At 46.2% G+C, this 19,466-nt stretch overlaps 5 non-coding genes across 5 annotated transcripts; all 5 read right to left on the bottom strand.

The window, feature by feature from the left end:
* Positions 1–1,502: 1,502 nt before the first annotated feature.
* LOC115556496 (5S ribosomal RNA) lies at positions 1,503–1,621 on the bottom strand. The gene has a single exon (XR_003979069.1). It is a non-coding gene; the product is annotated as a 5S ribosomal RNA (ribosomal RNA).
* Positions 1,622–2,143: 522 nt separating this feature from the next.
* LOC115556418 (5S ribosomal RNA) lies at positions 2,144–2,262 on the bottom strand. The gene has a single exon (XR_003979001.1). It is a non-coding gene; the product is annotated as a 5S ribosomal RNA (ribosomal RNA).
* Positions 2,263–2,789: 527 nt separating this feature from the next.
* Positions 2,790–2,908, bottom strand: LOC115556416 (5S ribosomal RNA). The gene has a single exon (XR_003978999.1). It is a non-coding gene; the product is annotated as a 5S ribosomal RNA (ribosomal RNA).
* A 1,989-nt stretch (positions 2,909–4,897) lies between these two features.
* Positions 4,898–5,016, bottom strand: LOC115556495 (5S ribosomal RNA). The gene has a single exon (XR_003979068.1). It is a non-coding gene; the product is annotated as a 5S ribosomal RNA (ribosomal RNA).
* A 522-nt stretch (positions 5,017–5,538) lies between these two features.
* LOC115556386 (5S ribosomal RNA) lies at positions 5,539–5,657 on the bottom strand. Its single transcript, XR_003978972.1, has one exon. It is a non-coding gene; the product is annotated as a 5S ribosomal RNA (ribosomal RNA).
* Between the last annotated feature and the right edge of the window lie 13,809 nt (positions 5,658–19,466).

Here is a 19,466-nt window from a genome sequence, read left to right as displayed (position 1 = left end):
AATTTCAAAATGTGCGAAACAGCGCCCCTCTAAGTTGTAAGTACTGAATACACGGTCAAACACGACATTGCACACTGTATGTCCGTGAGGAAGCCTGCCCGAGATGGCATCCCTTGGTGAAGAAAAAGAAGAAGGATTAACCTATCAGGTGAGGCTACCGTCATGACACTGCCCTCCTGTGATTAATCAGCAGGGTGCAAAGGGAAGCCACCGGGCCCTTTGCTTCACACCAATCAAATCAAAGCATCAACGTCAACGTAAACAAATATCGGGAGATTTGCACTTTTATCATTTTATCGTATAAGCAAGTGCAGTTATGGAGGGTTGAGATTTAGAGTATTTAGTAAAATTTAACCAAACTGCCACATGGGAAGCAACTAAAAATTGAATCTGACTGCAGGCCAATGCCGAAGCTTCAGCTGCGTGCACGGAGAGAAAGATGAGTGGTTATCGCACTTTCAATGAGGAGAACTATGTCCTCACCGACTGGTAGCGCTGAACTTCAGCTGCTATTTTGCTGGCCATGTCTTCTTTTTCGTAAAGATTCATGCACCCTGAACAATCCCTGGGTCTCTTATTGACCCCTTCGCCACCATGAAAGACAGGAGAATGGCCTTCATCTACAAACGGGGTGAGTAAAATACCCACCTCCCGGTGTGGCATTACTGTTCCCTGAGCTGTCCGTTTATTATTTTTTGTGTTATTGTATGTCTAATTGTGCATTGATTGTCTGGAATAAGTTGCATTGGTCAATCAAATGAAGTTGTTGTTTTATCGCGTTCGTTAACGCTGAGAATCAGCACCAGGGACAGCAGGGCTCACCTGAACAGATGCGGCTGTGTTAGATTATAGCCGCTTGTTCAGGGTTGTCTTGTGTTATCTATTAAGTAGAGTTGTGTAAGGAACATTGTTTAGGATGACTGTGTGTGTGTGTGTGTGTGTGTGTGTGTGTGTGTGTGTGTGTGTGTGTGTGTGTGTGTGTGTGTGTGTGTGTGTGTGTGTGTGTGAGAGCGCGAAAGAGAGAGAGAGCGAGCACGTGTGTCTGTCAGATGACAGGCGTGTGTAAGTCCTGGTAACCAGGCGCTGAAATAGCTCTTGTAGTTACATTCAATAGATACAAGCTGCGACGTAGGCCTACTCTTTTCTGTCCCCCACCTTCAAAAAAGCATGTAGATTAAAGGTGTTGTCTCATTTGGCTTCCTCAAAAGAAATCCCCACGCCACGCCACTGGTATTTTCGCCGTCTTCCCATGGTCTTTGATTGATCTGAAGTGCGTGCGCGTGTTCGTGTGGGTGAAAGTTTAAGAAATGTAGAACTCTCGTTTCAGCTGTCTGGTGCTCCCTGCTGACAGTAGCCTATCACTATACCGTCCGCATGTTTCACAAAAACAGTTTAGAGAGACGGTGTCAGTCTTTGTATGTTGCTTAAATTCTCTCAAACGTTTGGCAGTAGGCCTAAAGATCAGGTCACGGTAGGCAATGAGCTCGAGTGGAAAAAGAAAATGCTTACAGCACCTGGTATTCCCAGGCGGTCTCCCATCCAAGTACTAACCAGGCCCGACCCTGCTTAGCTTCCGAGATCAGACGAGATCGGGCGTGTTCAGGGTGGTATGGCCGTAAGCAATTATTGCTGCAGCAAAACCAGCTTTTATACAGTAGCACATAAGGAGTGAGAAAGCTGCTGAGGCCCGACGTTACACTTTTACAAAATCAATCATTAGTTAAATAGAAACGGCAGTAATTGATTCAGTAGGACTCCTTATCCATGTGAACGATTATTGTGACATCTGAATTAATTAATTAATTATCTGCAATACACTGCGTGTGCGTGTGATGTTAAATGTTTGAACCAAGGTGAACGGTTAAAGTGTCAGAGAATGGGTGGGTATTTTCGCCGTCCTCCCATGATCTGAAGTGCGTGTGCGTGTTCGTGTGGGTGAAAGTTTAAGAAATGTAGAACTGTCGTTTCAGCTTTCTGGTGCTCCCTGCTGGCAGTATCACTATACCGTCCTCATGTTTCACAAAAATAGTTTTGAGAGACGTTGTCAGTCTTTGTATGTTGCTTAAATTCTCCCAAACGGTTGGCAGTAAAGATCAGCTCACGGTAGGCCACGGAGGCAATGAGCTCGAGTTGAAAAAGAAAAAGCTTACAGCACCTGGTATTCCCAGGCGGTCTCCCATCCAAGTACTAACCAGGCGCGACCCTGCTTAGCTTCCGAGATCAGACGAGATCGGGCGTGTTCAGGGTGGTATGGCCGTAAGCAATTATTGCTGCAGCAAAACCAGCTTTTATACAGTAGCACATAAGGAGTGAGAAAGCTGCTGAGGCCCGACGTTACACTTTTACAAAATCAATCATTAGTTAAATAGAAACGGCAGTAATTGATTCAGTAGGACTCCTTATCCATGTGAACGATTATTGTGACATCTGAATTAATTAATTAATTATCTGCAATACACTGCGTGTGCGTGTGATGTTAAATGTTTGAACCAAGGTGAACGGTTAAAGTGTCAGAGAATGGGTGGGTATTTTCGCCGTCCTCCCATGATCTGAAGTGCGTGTGCGTGTTCGTGTGGGTGAAAGTTTAAGAAATGTAGAACTGTCGTTTCAGCTCTCTGGTGCTCCCTGCTGGCAGTAGCCTATCACTATACCGTCCTCATGTTTCACAAAAATAGTTTTGAGAGACGTTGTCAGTCTTTGTATGTTGCTTAAATTCTCCCAAACGGTTGGCAGTAAAGATCAGCTCACGGTAGGCCACGGAGGCAATGAGCTCGAGTTGAAAAAGAAAAAGCTTAGAGCACCTGGTATTCCCAGGCGGTCTCCCATCCAAGTACTAACCAGGCCCGACCCTGCTTAGCTTCCGAGATCAGACGAGATCGGGCGTGTTCAGGGTGGTATGGCCGTAAGCAATTATTGCTGCCGCAAAACCAGCATTTATACAGTAGCACGTAAGGAGTGAGGAGGCTGCTGAGGGCCGACGTTACACTATTACAAAAACAATCACTAGTTCAATAGAGACGGCAGTAATTGATTCAGTAGGAATCCTTATCCATGTAAACGATTATTATGACATCTGAATTAATTAATGATCTGCAATACACTGCGTATGCGTGTGTGTGTGTGTGTGTGTGTGTGTGTGTGTGTGTGTGTGTGTGTGTGTGTGTGTGTGTGTGTGTGTGTGTGTGTGTGTGTGTGTGTGTGTGTGTGTGTGTGTGTGTGTGTGTGTGTGTGTGTGTGTGTGTGTGATGTTTAATGTTTGTACCAAGGTTAATGGTTAAAGTGTCAGAGAATTCTTTCATTTTTTTTAGACATCCAATAAAAACATTAATATTAACAGTTTTGGTTATTCTTTGGTGCTGTGTTGCTGTCATTTCTTCCACATTTTCTCGTCTCATTGAGAATTTCAAAATGTGCGAAACAGCGCCCCTCTAAGTTGTAAGTACTGAATACACGGTCAAACACGACATTGCACACTGTATGTCCGTGAGGAAGCCTGCCCGAGATGGCATCCCTTGGTGAAGAAAAAGAAGAAGGATTAACCTATCAGGTGAGGCTACCGTCATGACACTGCCCTCCTGTGATTAATCAGCAGGGTGCAAAGGGAAGCCACCGGGCCCTTTGCTTCACACCAATCAAATCAAAGCATCAACGTCAACGTAAACAAATATCGGGAGATTTGCACTTTTATCATTTTATCGTATAAGCAAGTGCAGTTATGGAGGGTTGAGATTTAGAGTATTTAGTAAAATTTAACCAAACTGCCACATGGGAAGCAACTAAAAATTGAATCTGACTGCAGGCCAATGCCGAAGCTTCAGCTGCGTGCACGGAGAGAAAGATGAGTGGTTATCGCACTTTCAATGAGGAGAACTATGTCCTCACCGACTGGTAGCGCTGAACTTCAGCTGCTATTTTGCTGGCCATGTCTTCTTTTTCGTAAAGATTCATGCACCCTGAACAATCCCTGGGTCTCTTATTGACCCCTTCGCCACCATGAAAGACAGGAGAATGGCCTTCATCTACAAACGGGGTGAGTAAAATACCCACCTCCCGGTGTGGCATTACTGTTCCCTGAGCTGTCCGTTTATTATTTTTTGTGTTATTGTATGTCTAATTGTGCATTGATTGTCTGGAATAAGTTGCATTGGTCAATCAAATGAAGTTGTTGTTTTATCGCGTTCGTTAACGCTGAGAATCAGCACCAGGGACAGCAGGGCTCACCTGAACAGATGCGGCTGTGTTAGATTATAGCCGCTTGTTCAGGGTTGTCTTGTGTTATCTATTAAGTAGAGTTGTGTAAGGAACATTGTTTAGGATGACTGTGTGTGTGTGTGTGTGTGTGTGTGTGTGTGTGTGTGTGTGTGTGTGTGTGTGTGTGTGTGTGTGTGTGTGTGTGTGTGTGAGAGCGCGAAAGAGAGAGAGAGCGAGCGCGTGTGTCTGTCAGATGACAGGCGTGTGTAAGTCCTGGTAACCAGGCGCTGAAATAGCTCTTGTAGTTACATTCAATAGATACAAGCTGCGACGTAGGCCTACTCTTTTCTGTCCCCCACCTTCAAAAAAGCATGTAGATTAAAGGTGTTGTCTCATTTGGCTTCCTCAAAAGAAATCCCCACGCCACGCCACTGGTATTTTCGCCGTCTTCCCATGGTCTTTGATTGATCTGAAGTGCGTGCGCGTGTTCGTGTGGGTGAAAGTTTAAGAAATGTAGAACTCTCGTTTCAGCTGTCTGGTGCTCCCTGCTGACAGTAGCCTATCACTATACCGTCCGCATGTTTCACAAAAACAGTTTAGAGAGACGGTGTCAGTCTTTGTATGTTGCTTAAATTCTCTCAAACGTTTGGCAGTAGGCCTAAAGATCAGGTCACGGTAGGCAATGAGCTCGAGTGGAAAAAGAAAATGCTTACAGCACCTGGTATTCCCAGGCGGTCTCCCATCCAAGTACTAACCAGGCCCGACCCTGCTTAGCTTCCGAGATCAGACGAGATCGGGCGTGTTCAGGGTGGTATGGCCGTAAGCAATTATTGCTGCAGCAAAACCAGCTTTTATACAGTAGCACATAAGGAGTGAGAAAGCTGCTGAGGCCCGACGTTACACTTTTACAAAATCAATCATTAGTTAAATAGAAACGGCAGTAATTGATTCAGTAGGACTCCTTATCCATGTGAACGATTATTGTGACATCTGAATTAATTAATTAATTATCTGCAATACACTGCGTGTGCGTGTGATGTTAAATGTTTGAACCAAGGTGAACGGTTAAAGTGTCAGAGAATGGGTGGGTATTTTCGCCGTCCTCCCATGATCTGAAGTGCGTGTGCGTGTTCGTGTGGGTGAAAGTTTAAGAAATGTAGAACTGTCGTTTCAGCTCTCTGGTGCTCCCTGCTGGCAGTATCACTATACCGTCCTCATGTTTCACAAAAGTAGTTTTGAGAGACGTTGTCAGTCTTTGTATGTTGCTTAAATTCTCCCAAACGGTTGGCAGTAAAGATCAGCTCACGGTAGGCCACGGAGGCAATGAGCTCGAGTTGAAAAAGAAAAAGCTTACAGCACCTGGTATTCCCAGGCGGTCTCCCATCCAAGTACTAACCAGGCCCGACCCTGCTTAGCTTCCGAGATCAGACGAGATCGGGCGTGTTCAGGGTGGTATGGCCGTAAGCAATTATTGCTGCCGCAAAACCAGCATTTATACAGTAGCACGTAAGGAGTGAGGAGGCTGCTGAGGGCCGACGTTACACTATTACAAAAACAATCACTAGTTCAATAGAGACGGCAGTAATTGATTCAGTAGGAATCCTTATCCATGTAAACGATTATTATGACATCTGAATTAATTAATGATCTGCAATACACTGCGTATGCGTGTGTGTGTGTGTGTGTGTGTGTGTGTGTGTGTGTGTGTGTGTGTGTGTGTGTGTGTGTGTGTGTGTGTGTGTGTGTGTGTGTGTGTGTGTGTGTGTGTGTGTGTGTGTGTGTGTGTGTGTGTGTGTGTGTGTGATGTTTAATGTTTGTACCAAGGTTAATGGTTAAAGTGTCAGAGAATTCTTTCATTTTTTTTAGACATCCAATAAAAACATTAATATTAACAGTTTTGGTTATTCTTTGGTGCTGTGTTGCTGTCATTTCTTCCACATTTTCTCGTCTCATTGAGAATTTCAAAATGTGCGAAACAGCGCCCCTCTAAGTTGTAAGTACTGAATACACGGTCAAACACGACATTGCACACTGTATGTCCGTGAGGAAGCCTGCCCGAGATGGCATCCCTTGGTGAAGAAAAAGAAGAAGGATTAACCTATCAGGTGAGGCTACCGTCATGACACTGCCCTCCTGTGATTAATCAGCAGGGTGCAAAGGGAAGCCACCGGGCCCTTTGCTTCACACCAATCAAATCAAAGCATCAACGTCAACGTAAACAAATATCGGGAGATTTGCACTTTTATCATTTTATCGTATAAGCAAGTGCAGTTATGGAGGGTTGAGATTTAGAGTATTTAGTAAAATTTAACCAAACTGCCACATGGGAAGCAACTAAAAATTGAATCTGACTGCAGGCCAATGCCGAAGCTTCAGCTGCGTGCACGGAGAGAAAGATGAGTGGTTATCGCACTTTCAATGAGGAGAACTATGTCCTCACCGACTGGTAGCGCTGAACTTCAGCTGCTATTTTGCTGGCCATGTCTTCTTTTTCGTAAAGATTCATGCACCCTGAACAATCCCTGGGTCTCTTATTGACCCCTTCGCCACCATGAAAGACAGGAGAATGGCCTTCATCTACAAACGGGGTGAGTAAAATACCCACCTCCCGGTGTGGCATTACTGTTCCCTGAGCTGTCCGTTTATTATTTTTTGTGTTATTGTATGTCTAATTGTGCATTGATTGTCTGGAATAAGTTGCATTGGTCAATCAAATGAAGTTGTTGTTTTATCGCGTTCGTTAACGCTGAGAATCAGCACCAGGGACAGCAGGGCTCACCTGAACAGATGCGGCTGTGTTAGATTATAGCCGCTTGTTCAGGGTTGTCTTGTGTTATCTATTAAGTAGAGTTGTGTAAGGAACATTGTTTAGGATGACTGTGTGTGTGTGTGTGTGTGTGTGTGTGTGTGTGTGTGTGTGTGTGTGTGTGTGTGTGTGTGTGTGTGTGTGTGTGTGTGTGTGTGCGTGTGTGAGAGCGCGAAAGAGAGAGAGAGCGAGCACGTGTGTCTGTCAGATGACAGGCGTGTGTAAGTCCTGGTAACCAGGCGCTGAAATAGCTCTTGTAGTTACATTCAATAGATACAAGCTGCGACGTAGGCCTACTCTTTTCTGTCCCCCACCTTCAAAAAAGCATGTAGATTAAAGGTGTTGTCTCATTTGGCTTCCTCAAAAGAAATCCCCACGCCACGCCACTGGTATTTTCGCCGTCTTCCCATGGTCTTTGATTGATCTGAAGTGCGTGCGCGTGTTCGTGTGGGTGAAAGTTTAAGAAATGTAGAACTCTCGTTTCAGCTGTCTGGTGCTCCCTGCTGACAGTAGCCTATCACTATACCGTCCGCATGTTTCACAAAAACAGTTTAGAGAGACGGTGTCAGTCTTTGTATGTTGCTTAAATTCTCTCAAACGTTTGGCAGTAGGCCTAAAGATCAGGTCACGGTAGGCAATGAGCTCGAGTGGAAAAAGAAAATGCTTACAGCACCTGGTATTCCCAGGCGGTCTCCCATCCAAGTACTAACCAGGCCCGACCCTGCTTAGCTTCCGAGATCAGGCGTGGTTTTTTTTTTTTTTTTTATTATTTTTTTTTTTTATTATCAAAAATACCAATTTATATATACAAAAGACATTCATCTGTAAATATTTACACAAAACAATGACATACACACAGGAATCACATTCATGTTAAGGGATAACAAAACTCAAAAAATGATAAAAAAGAAAGAAAAATAAATCACTTAATAATAACACGTGCGCCTGATAAACATAGAGGCACACTCAGAAATTAAATGCTAGTTTCCCTTCCGATGTTACAGATATAAAGCCACACCCGTCAATAAAACATTCAGCAAAGTCCTCAGCACCATATTTAAAGATCAAACCCACATTTCTCCTGACAACCGATTCAAACAAATCCCACACATGAACCTTTTTCCCCTCAAAATGAGCAAGATTCCTTCTTGACATAATAGCATACCTTACGTGGCTTAACACAAAATTAAACAAACGAACATTCACATCTTTCCTTTTCCCATTTACTCCAAACAGCAACATTTTGTTCCATTCATATGCCTTTACAAAACCCTTTTCCCAGTTTTTAAACAGCATATCTTTTAACTTCAAAACAAAACTACGTAGACATTCACATCGGATATATATATGTAACAAGTCTTCTGGCTCAGTTTCACACACGTCACATTCTCTTTTGTTCTCTTTGTTAATCTGATGCAGCACCGTGTTTACATAGATCCTGTTGTGTCTCGTCATGAAGTCATTGTTTTCACATTCTATTGCATTATATTTGATTTGGAGGTTTTCCCATATCAACTGTACATTCATACCTGGCAGAACCCTCTCCCACATTTGTTCTGATGCCGGTCTTTTCAACAGTTTCGCTATCAGTTCTAAATATATGTTTTTTACTTTTAATTCTTTAAACTCTTTATTTGCATCATTTTTAACAAACACTAGTTTAGGTAAAGGTCCATCCCCTGTCCTCACACACTCTCTCTCAATCAAATACCTCCAGTCTACAGGCATACTCCCCTTAATTATATCATACATTTTTACAATCATATCTCTCCTAGCATCCTCATCCCATTCTCTTACGCAGTCTACCATTGCCTGCCCAGGCAGAAACCCAGGCACAAACTCATAGACCATGTCCTTTACTTGCCTAATTCCTGCATCCATGAAAACCTTATTGTATAGCATTTTGTTGTTATGCTGTATTATAGGATTGAGAAAAACGGGTTTATTCATTACTTCGGTTACATTACTACAGTTGTATGATATGTTGGGTAGGAATTCTCCCCACGCTCTGAACACCTCTTGGTAGAAAAAAGGCACTTTTTCATACATTGGTTCTTTCAAAACCATAAGCAGACTATTCTCTCCACATCTACCAGCCATCTGAAGATACATTTTAAAGAATTGTTTCCACCCATAGTCATTCACATCATGGAGATACTTCTTCACTGTTTTAACCCTCAGTGCTTTATGTTTTGTGTCAATGTCCACCAGTTTTAACCCTCCCTCACTGTACCCTGCTATCAACGTTTTGTGGGATATCCTCACACCCTTCCCATCCCACAAGAAGCTTGAAGTCAGCTGATTTAATTCGGATAGAACCCATACCGGAAGATCTAGTGCGCCCAAAACATACACACATTTGGATAATAATAAGGAATTAACAACTATTACCTTACCTTTTAATTTCAATTTCCTCTGCTTCCATGCATTTAAAGTGTGTTTTATCTTATTTATCACTCCTGTCCAAGTGATATCTCTTGCTTCCTTTTCGTTTGGACCTATGTTTACTCCTAAAACTTTGATGCAGTCCACCACTCTAAATGCAATCATACTGTCAACCCTATCCCCCTCCTGACCTATACACATTAGTTCCGATTTTTCTATATTCACTTTAGCCCCTGCTGCCCTCCCATATGTTCCCATGTGTTTCATAATTATATTGATGCTGTCCATATTTTCTACTGTTATTGTCATGTCATCCGCATATTGTTGAATTATATTAATTTTCTCACCTGGTATTTGTATTCCTTTTATATTACTATCCTTTTTTATAAGGACAGCAAAGGGTTCAATAGACATGCTATACAACAGTGCTGATAAAGGACAGCCCTGTCTCACTGACCTCTCCAAAGCAAAGGTGTCCGTCATCAGACCATTACATTTGACCCTACTCTTAGCTTCCTTATACAGCAGCCTGATCCAACTCACTATTCTATCCCCAAACCCAAATTCTTTCATAGTCCGAAACAAGAACTCATGCTCCACTCTATCAAAAGCCTTATTCAAATCTATACTCAACACAATCCCAGACTGTTCTTTCATGTGCCTAACAACGTCCCTAACTGTCCCTATTATATCCGCTATGTCTCTCCCTTCGACACTATATGCCTGTGTCGGTGATATTATTCCTCCCATTACCTTCTTAATCCTATACGCTAAAACCCTCGTTAATATTTTATAGTCACTATTCAATAAACTAATTGGCCTATAATTCCCTAACTCCAACCTACTCCCCCTATTTTTAAATAATATTGTGATTACCCCAGTAGCCATGGATTCTGGAACCATTTGTCCCTCCTCCATGCTTTGATATACCATTAGCAGTATGGGTGCCAACACATCAGCAAACTCTTTGTAGAATTCACTGCTAAGGCCATCTGAACCAGGGCTTTTATTGTTTTTTGCATTTTTAATTGCTATTTGTATTTCTTCTACCGTAATGCCTCTGTCACACATGTCTTGCTCGTCTGCTGATATCCTTGCATCCACACCACTCAAGACCTCATCAATACATACTTTTTCTGCATTCCCTTTTTTATATAAGTTTTTATAGAAGCCTTCCACTGTATTCAAGATGCTAACCAGATCATTTACCTTCTCCCCATTTTCATTCTGTAGTTCGTTTATATAATTATTTTCCTGTTTATTTTTTTCCAGGTTTAGAAAGTACGCTGTGCACCTTTCCCCCTCTACAGCATACTGTACTCTACTCCTTACTATCGCCCCATCACATTTATTTTTCTCAAAAACTTTTAGTTGCCTTCTCAAGTTCATATAATTTTGTATATTATAATTTCCATCTTTGTCTGCTTTCCCTGCTTCTTCGTTTAATTTATTTTGTATCTCTTTCTCTACCTGATCCATTCTAAAGTTCATTTGCTTGGCATAGTATATGCTTTTCTTTTTAACTTTTTCTTTCAAATTTTCCCACCAAATACAAATATTATCTTTGTTTAATCTGTTCTCCATTTCTTCTTTGATACATTTTGCTATCATCTCTTTATATGAATCCTCTCTTAATAAGCTGTTGTTTAGGCACCACATTCCTCCACCTACATTCCTTATACATGCGTCCCTTAACCTCAGCGACAGGATTGCATGATCACTAAGAGTGGTAAAAGTATATTTCACCTCTTTTATTTGGCTAACAATGTTTTCCTTAACTAGGACGAGGTCTATTCTACTCTGCCTAAGGGTCCCCATAACCACCTGCCTCCGCGAAAACACTTTTCGTTCTGCATTTTCCTCCCTCCATACGTCCACCATTTTGTGTTCTGCCATCATGCTTTTCAAAAAGTTCCTTGACCCATCATACCTGTATTTTACATTATTTGAATAATCTAGTCTTGATAATTTTACATTATAGTCACCAACCATCATACAATCTCCCGTGCACAGAACCTCCAAGTCCTCAAAAAAAAACTTTCTCAGTCCCTCCACGTTTGGTGCATATATATTGATTAATTTGTATGTGTTTTTATTGTGGACAAATTCTATCGCTATCACACGTCCATTCCCTCCACAAAAGGTTTGCTTGACACCACTAACAGACCTCTCTCTGACAAGGATTGCCACTCCACATGCCTTCGCACTCCCATTGTCTATAAAAATGGGCCCTTTCCAAAGCTTCCCAAGGGTTTCCACAAGTTCATTATCCCAATGCGTTTCTTGAAGGCACAATATGTCAGATTTACAGAGTTCAATCGTTCTTTCTATTTTGGTCATGTTCCTTAGGCCGTTTGCATTTAAGGATGTTATTATGACCATAGTAATGGTGAAAAGAAAAACACAGCTTTCCATATGTGGCGGAATGGAGAGAAGGGGGGGGGAAAGTTGCTCGACAACGCCACCTGGGGAATTGCACCCCAGGAAATACAACCTTGGCCCTGTACTTTGGCCAACCAGAGGTCACACAGATTCGTTGCACGTTTGGTATAAAGGATGAGAGACGGACTTACAAAAGATGTAATTTTATTTATCTACGGTAAGCAGAATTAAAAGAGCTCAGGGACCTCAACAACCAATGAAGTGTCAAGTCAAAGTAGAAATAAATACAACAGGCACAGAGCTAGGCGGTAGCGAGGCGGTCAGACTAAATAAACTCAAAACCACAAAAGAACCACTACAAACCAAATCAAAGCCTGCCGCCCGCTACACCAGCTCCTGTCCTGGAAACACAAGAAAGAAACACAAAATTACACTACTGTTGTGGCGAGACACTCAGGTTGTTACGACAATCATTTAAAACAGAGGACTATAATAAAACACACACATACACAAACCCAACAGCTATGTTAAACTAAACAGAAAATAATCCGTTGAACCCCAAAGCAATAGATCAGAAATAATAAGAAAATATTGATATGCTTAACCCCAAATGGGTCAACAGAACGCAACACAAAAATATATGCATGTATAGGATTTAACCCAAACAAATAAACTAAAGAACACAAACACAAAAAGATGAAAGGAAAAGCAGACAATTAACCAAACCGATAAGAATTGTGGTGGGACTAAAAACTTAGCGCAGCGTGGGAATGCAACCGCCACATCGGACTGTGTGGAAAAAGGCAACGGTGCCGGAGCAGCCGAAGATGATGAAGACGACGGAGTGGATGGAGAAGACGGAGTGGATGGAGAAGACGGAGCGGCTGGCGAAGACGGAGCGGCCGCCCCAGGACCGGAGGCCGTGGATGGTTTACGTTTGGGGATCGCCAGGTGTAGGCTACGTCCCAGAGCCGTGCAGGGCAGCTTCACCAGAGCACAGGAGGAGGAAGAAAAGCAAAAGCACCGCTGCGGCTCCAACAGCTACAGCAGGACAGAGAGCAGACGGCTAAGCACAAAGCTAACACAACCAGCAGGTTAACAAAAGAGCACGCTTACCCGAACGAAGAGAGCTTTACGCCCCCGAAACTGATCACCGGCTGCGGCAACAGTACAGAGCGGATGCCACACTCCCCTCACTCTTCACAATGCCGCCCCCGAACAACACGGCCACAACGCTGGAAAGTTACAAAAACACTCGCGATCACTGGGCACCTGCTTGTCATAAAGTTGCACGAAAGTAGCGTCATGCCTACTCACCTTCAAGTGACTGAAGCACGCCACACCAACCGACAACAAACCAACAACTAACAGACGCCACACCGAGTCCTCGCCACGAGTGCCAGGCAGCAGTGTGAGCGCCAGAGAAGGCGCAGCACTTATACAGGTGAAACCACTCTGCAATCTGCCCACCAGAAATCACCTTAGTGGAGGAGGAGCAACACTCAACCTGCCACATTCCACCCCCACTCTCTGCGTCGTCGCCCCGACGGCAGACTATTTGTTAACCAAACCACCTAGGACCAAGGCCTAAACAGAACAGACTGTGCATTTACCACAGGACCTGCAAATTCAAGTACCCCATTACCCCTGATGCCCACCGGTTGGGGAAGACGATGAAGGTTGGAATGTTGACCGGCGGTGGAACGGCCAGTACGACGCCGAGTTGGCTGAGAAGAGCTAGGCTGACCACTAGAGGGCGGAGCCGCAGAATGAACACGCTCTGGCTCCGCACTTGGGCCTGGACCTGGGTCAGGCCCAGCGCCTGCTGGAGTCATAGTAACAGGTCCCGTAGGGCAAGATCGAGCTAGTGCCTCAATGGCGGAAGGTGCAGAACTGTCACGGGCCAGCAGCCATAGTTCCCCATCTTCAGGTGAGTCAGTGAAACCTATGGGCGCCGTCGGAGCGGGTGGAGGAAGCACCCTGGGAGGGCATGCACTGGACACAACCTGAGCCTTCAGCATATTCCGATGCACCTGCCGAGCCTTGTGGAGCTCCTCAGCAGGGGCAATGGTGTAAACTGCTCCACTGCCGGATGGGGCTTTCAGCACCTGGTAGAGCACTGGGCTCCACTTATCGTGAAGCTTGTGTCGACCCCTGACACCAAGGTCTCGGAGATAGACCAGCCAGCCCACCTGCAAAGGTGCCTCTCGAACATGCCGATCATGTCGTTCCTTCCGTTGACCTGCAGCGGCCAACAACCTACCACGAGCATTCTCAAATGCCACTCTGAGCCTTGCCTGATGCTCGGTCATCCAGTTCTGTACGTCCCCTGGCTCAGGGTCCTGGACCCGGCCCAAAAGAAAGTCCACAGGGAGCCTGGGCTCTCGACCAAACATCAGGAAGAAAGGTGACTCCCCTGTACTTTGATGTGGCGTAGTGTTATAACAAAACAACACATGAGGAAGACAAGAAACCCAATCCCGCTTCCGGGAGACTGGCAAGGTTCGCAATAAGTCATGGAGCGTCCGATTAAAGCGTTCGACCTGTCCGTTGCCGGCTGGATGGTAAGGAGTGGTTCGCGATTTGTCAACCTCGTACAAGCGGCAGAGCTGGTGGATCAGGGAACTCTCAAAGCTCCGACCCTGGTCGGAGTGAATGCGGCTTGGAACGCCGAACTGGAAAAACCATTCGGTCAGCAAGACCTGGGCAACCGTCACAGCACGCTGGTCCCGGGTTGGGACTGCCACAGTGTATTTACTAAACACATCGGTCATCACTAAAACGTTCTCCAACCCGTTCTGTGATGGTTCTAGCAATGTAAAGTCGATGGCGACAATCTCGTTCGGCCGGGACGCTAGCACGTGACCCATAAAGCTGTGGGGCACCGACCCTGAATCTTTGGCAACTTGGCAGCGTTCGCAGGTCTGGACCCACTCCTTGATGTCAGCAGACATTCTCGGCCAGTAACAGCGCTGTCGTACCAGTTCTGTGGTGCGCTCGATACCTTGGTGACCATGGTCTTGATGCAACTGGGTCAGGGTCTCCTTCTTAAGGACAGCAGGCAGAACAAGCTGGAAACACCCTTCCCCCCCATCTGAACGGAAAGCCCGGCGGTACAGTACACCACCTTGTTCGACCAAACGGTCCCATTCTCTCAGGAGCGTCAAAGCTAAGGCAGGGAGTTGTTGCCTCTCCTCTTGAGTCGGTTTAACCCGCCTCCGCCAAAAGCGCAGAAAGTTGTCACCCAAGAGAGAATCTGCCTCCTGTAAGGAACGAAGGTCAGATGGAGAATGGCCCCGGAAGACAGACACCGCGGCCTGGGCTGCAGGTACCAATGGAGCCGAGACTGAAGCTGACTGGGGGAGCAGTGGGATCGAAGTGCCAGGTAGCACCCGTTCAGCCAGACTGGACCCTGACAGATACTGCCGGGAGAGGGCATCAGCATTCCTATTGGCGCGTCCCGAACGATACCTGATCTCGAAATCAAAGACAGCCAATTGGGAGGCCCACCGCTGTTCTACGGCCCCCAACTTGGCAGAATTTAGGTAACTCAACGGGTTGTTGTCCGTGAAGACCACACTTTTATGCCCCAACAAATACTCCCGGAACTTCTCTCCCATCGCCCACTTGAGTGCAAGGAACTCCAGTTTCATCGAACTGTAATTTTCCATGTTGCGCTCCGTGGGTCGAAGCCCTCTGCTTGCGTACGCCACTGGCCGAACACCATCGTCAGTCTCCTGTGAAAGGACAGCTCCCAGGCCACTGTGACTTGCATCGATTTCCAAGATAAACGGGCGTGCAAAATCTGCATAGGCCAGCACTGGGGCCGAGACCAACTTCGCCTTCAAAGCTTCGAAGCTTTGCTCACACTGGGGTGTCCATGCAGAGCCCAAATCCCGCCCAGAGCCTCGCTTGGACCGGGTACCTGCATGCTCTGCCCCCAACTTATGCAGGGGGCCTGCCAGCTTAGCGAACCCCTCCACGAACCGCCTGTAGTAGCTGGCGAACCCCAAGAACGAGCGCAGCTCTGACACATGGCAGGGCCGCTGCCATTCTGCCACCGCCTCAATCTTGGCAGGGTCCGTGGAAACGCCTCGGCTCGAGATAATGTGCCCCAGGTAACGGACCTCCCTTTTGAAAAAGGCACACTTCTCAAGTTTGACCTTCAAGCCTTCCCTCTGAAGCCGACTGAGGACCACCTCCAGTCGCTGCAAGTGTTGAGAGACAGAAGATGAAAATACAACAATATCGTCCAAGTACAAGAGCAAGGATTGACACTGTTGATCCCCAAACATCCTTTGCATTAATCTCTGAAAGGTGCTTGGGGCGTTGCACAAGCCGAATGGCATACGGTTAAACTCGAAGAGACCGAAAGGTGTACAAAAGGCTGTCTTCGACTTGTCCTGCTCTGTGACGGGGACCTGGTTGTACCCACTCGCTAAATCGAGGGTGGTGAACCAGCGAGCTCCAGCAAGGGAGTCAAGGCTTTCCTCGATGCGAGGTAAGGGAAATGCGTCCTTCCGTGTCTTGCGATTAAGCAGGCGGTAGTCAACACACATCCGGAGACTACCATCCTTTTTACGGACCAGGACAATGGGGGAAGCAAAAGGGCTATTGCTTTCCCGGATCACCTTAGCTTCAAGTAACTGGTCAATGTGAGCCTTCACCTCCTCGTACTCCGAAGGTGGTATCCGGCGGTACCGCTGTCTCACCGGAATCTCGTCCAGCAAGGGAATCTCGTGAGAGATCAGGTTGGTACAACCCAAGTCACCGTCGTGAGTCGAGAAAATTGTCTGGTATTTCTGCAGCAGAGCATGCACCTCACTCTGCTCTTGCTCGGTTAAAGCGGACAGGTCCCCAGCTTGTACCCCACCCGTTGTTGTGCCAGCAGCTGCATGGGATGAAACTGAGGCTGTAGTGAGCTTCACCTCAGTTACGCCAGCTGGTAGACTGACAACCTGCGCACTACTTAAAGCACCAAGACCAACACGTGGGTAGAGAAGGACATCAGTCGTCCCCACATTGACCACTGGGACGTAAACTGTACCACGGGTAACCTGGACCACTGGCCTGATGGCACCGTTGCAAGGCTTCAAGGACTGGGCCTGGGGCTTGAACCACCGACGGCGCATTGAAGAGGGCGGGGCCATACATGGCAAAGAGTTCACGATAGCATCGACGAATAATGTTGCTCCCCAAGATCCCCGGGGAAGCAGATGCAGCATCAGGAGGGTCTCTCACCACCAGAATCCCACAACCAGGGACCACTTTTCCACACAAGGTCACATCCAGCTCCAAGTAACCGATGTACGGGATACAAAGACCATTAGCTGCCCGCAATTGCAGCCAATTACAAGACCGAAGGCGCTCTTGGCCCCATGATGCAAAATGTTCTACAAAGAAACTTTCAGGGATCGTAGACACCATGGAACCACTATCTAACAAGCATGAAACCGTGACCCCACCCATCAAAACATCAATATGGGGACACGGTGCCATTATCCGATCAATGAGGTCAGGTTGCGAGCCTCTAGCCTCCCCAACTGAGCTTTGGCTCCGCAGCTCAGTGGGCGTCAGTTTTCCGGCTGAAATGCAGGGCGGGAAAATCCAGCCCCAGTAGTAGGTCGACCAGTCAAAGAACCAGCACGGGGACGAGGGGGGACTCGCTCCCCATCACAATCACTGGCATAATGACCTGGCTGTTGACATCTTCTGCAGATCAAAGGCCCATTGCGAGGGGGCCGAGGTGGAAAAGGACGAAGGCCTGCAAAGAAGCCATGGTCTGGGCCAGTTGGTCAAGCTGTCCTTGTTGACGTTTCAAGAGAGCCTTCACTTCGCTCAACTCTGAGTCATGGGGTGAGACAAGAGGGGCGGGGCGAGAACTACCCTGCACTCCATACTGTAAACCGTGGGCAAAAGGAAGAGAGTGGCTACGTTCCCTAACACCCCTTGGAGAGCCCTCCCTCTCCCATCTAATGGCCTCTCCACGTGTGTCAAGCAGAGAAGCAGTGGGGTCGCGACGAATGAACTGCTTCAATTCCCTGCGAAGGGCACCATCAAGCACATGCTCCACGAACTGGTCGCGAAGAAGGATTTCTGCATTAGGCAGAGCATCAGGTGCTGACTGCTTGACACACTCCATCAGGGCCATCAGAGCCAAGGAAAACTCTAACAATGTCTCCCCGTCCTGCTGCTTCCTGGAGAAGAAAGATTGCTGCAGGGTCACATATGAATGTACACAGCCATAAAGCTCAGTCAAGATGGTCAAAACCTCGTCAGGATCCTCCCTCTCCACACGGGGGCGATACTTTATCTCTTCTCTGGCCTCCCCTTCTAGGTGGTCAAAGATGAAGAAAGCCTGATCACGAACAGACAGGTGGCGGGCACGCATACACACCTGTAGCTCCTCTTTCCACTCAGCTAAGCCTACACCTGTTCTGCCATTGAACATGGGACATCTACGATCTCTAGGTATGACAACCAGCCGTTCAATGACCCTGGAGCTGGCACCAGCAGCCGGAGCAACAGGAGCGGGGTCAGCCCTACTGGGACCGGCCTGGGAAACATCTCTCGCTCGAGACAGCTGCTCGTTATCTGTTCTAAGCTGTGCCACTAGCTCTCTGAGCTGCTGCAGTTCCTCCTCCATAGCAACCGCAGAAACCACACTCACCAACTCAAAAATGGAGACCTGATTTTAACAACTGGCAAAAAGGAAAGAAAGAAACAAAAGATATGCTGCCGCTCCGTCTTCACCACTGCCTCAACACACCACCACTTAATCCAACAAAAGCAAAAAGGGAAAGAAAAAAAACAAAAACAAACTCAAACTAATAACACAAATGAAAGTCACGTCTCTGTCCTCTAACAGTGCATCCTGCCGACAACGCCAACTTGTGGCGGAATGGAGAGAAGGGGGGGGGAAAGTTGCTCGACAACGCCACCTGGGGAATTGCACCCCAGGAAATACAACCTTGGCCCTGTACTTTGGCCAACCAGAGGTCACACAGATTCGTTGCACGTTTGGTATAAAGGATGAGAGACGGACTTACAAAAGATGTAATTTTATTTATCTACGGTAAGCAGAATTAAAAGAGCTCAGGGACCTCAACAACCAATGAAGTGTCAAGTCAAAGTAGAAATAAATACAACAGGCACAGAGCTAGGCGGTAGCGAGGCGGTCAGACTAAATAAACTCAAAACCACAAAAGAACCACTACAAACCAAATCAAAGCCTGCCGCCCGCTACACCAGCTCCTGTCCTGGAAACACAAGAAAGAAACACAAAATTACACTACTGTTGTGGCGAGACACTCAGGTTGTTACGACAATCATTTAAAACAGAGGACTATAATAAAACACACACATACACAAACCCAACAGCTATGTTAAACTAAACAGAAAATAATCCGTTGAACCCCAAAGCAATAGATCAGAAATAATAAGAAAATATTGATATGCTTAACCCCAAATGGGTCAACAGAACGCAACACAAAAATATATGCATGTATAGGATTTAACCCAAACAAATAAACTAAAGAACACAAACACAAAAAGATGAAAGGAAAAGCAGACAATTAACCAAACCGATAAGAATTGTGGTGGGACTAAAAACTTAGCGCAGCGTGGGAATGCAACCGCCACATCGGACTGTGTGGAAAAAGGCAACGGTGCCGGAGCAGCCGAAGATGATGAAGACGACGGA

Source organism: Gadus morhua, chromosome 12, assembly GCF_902167405.1.
Source record: "Gadus morhua chromosome 12, gadMor3.0, whole genome shotgun sequence".
Taxonomy (NCBI): domain Eukaryota; kingdom Metazoa; phylum Chordata; class Actinopteri; order Gadiformes; family Gadidae; genus Gadus; species Gadus morhua.
This window is presented reverse-complemented; position numbering and strand designations above follow the sequence as displayed.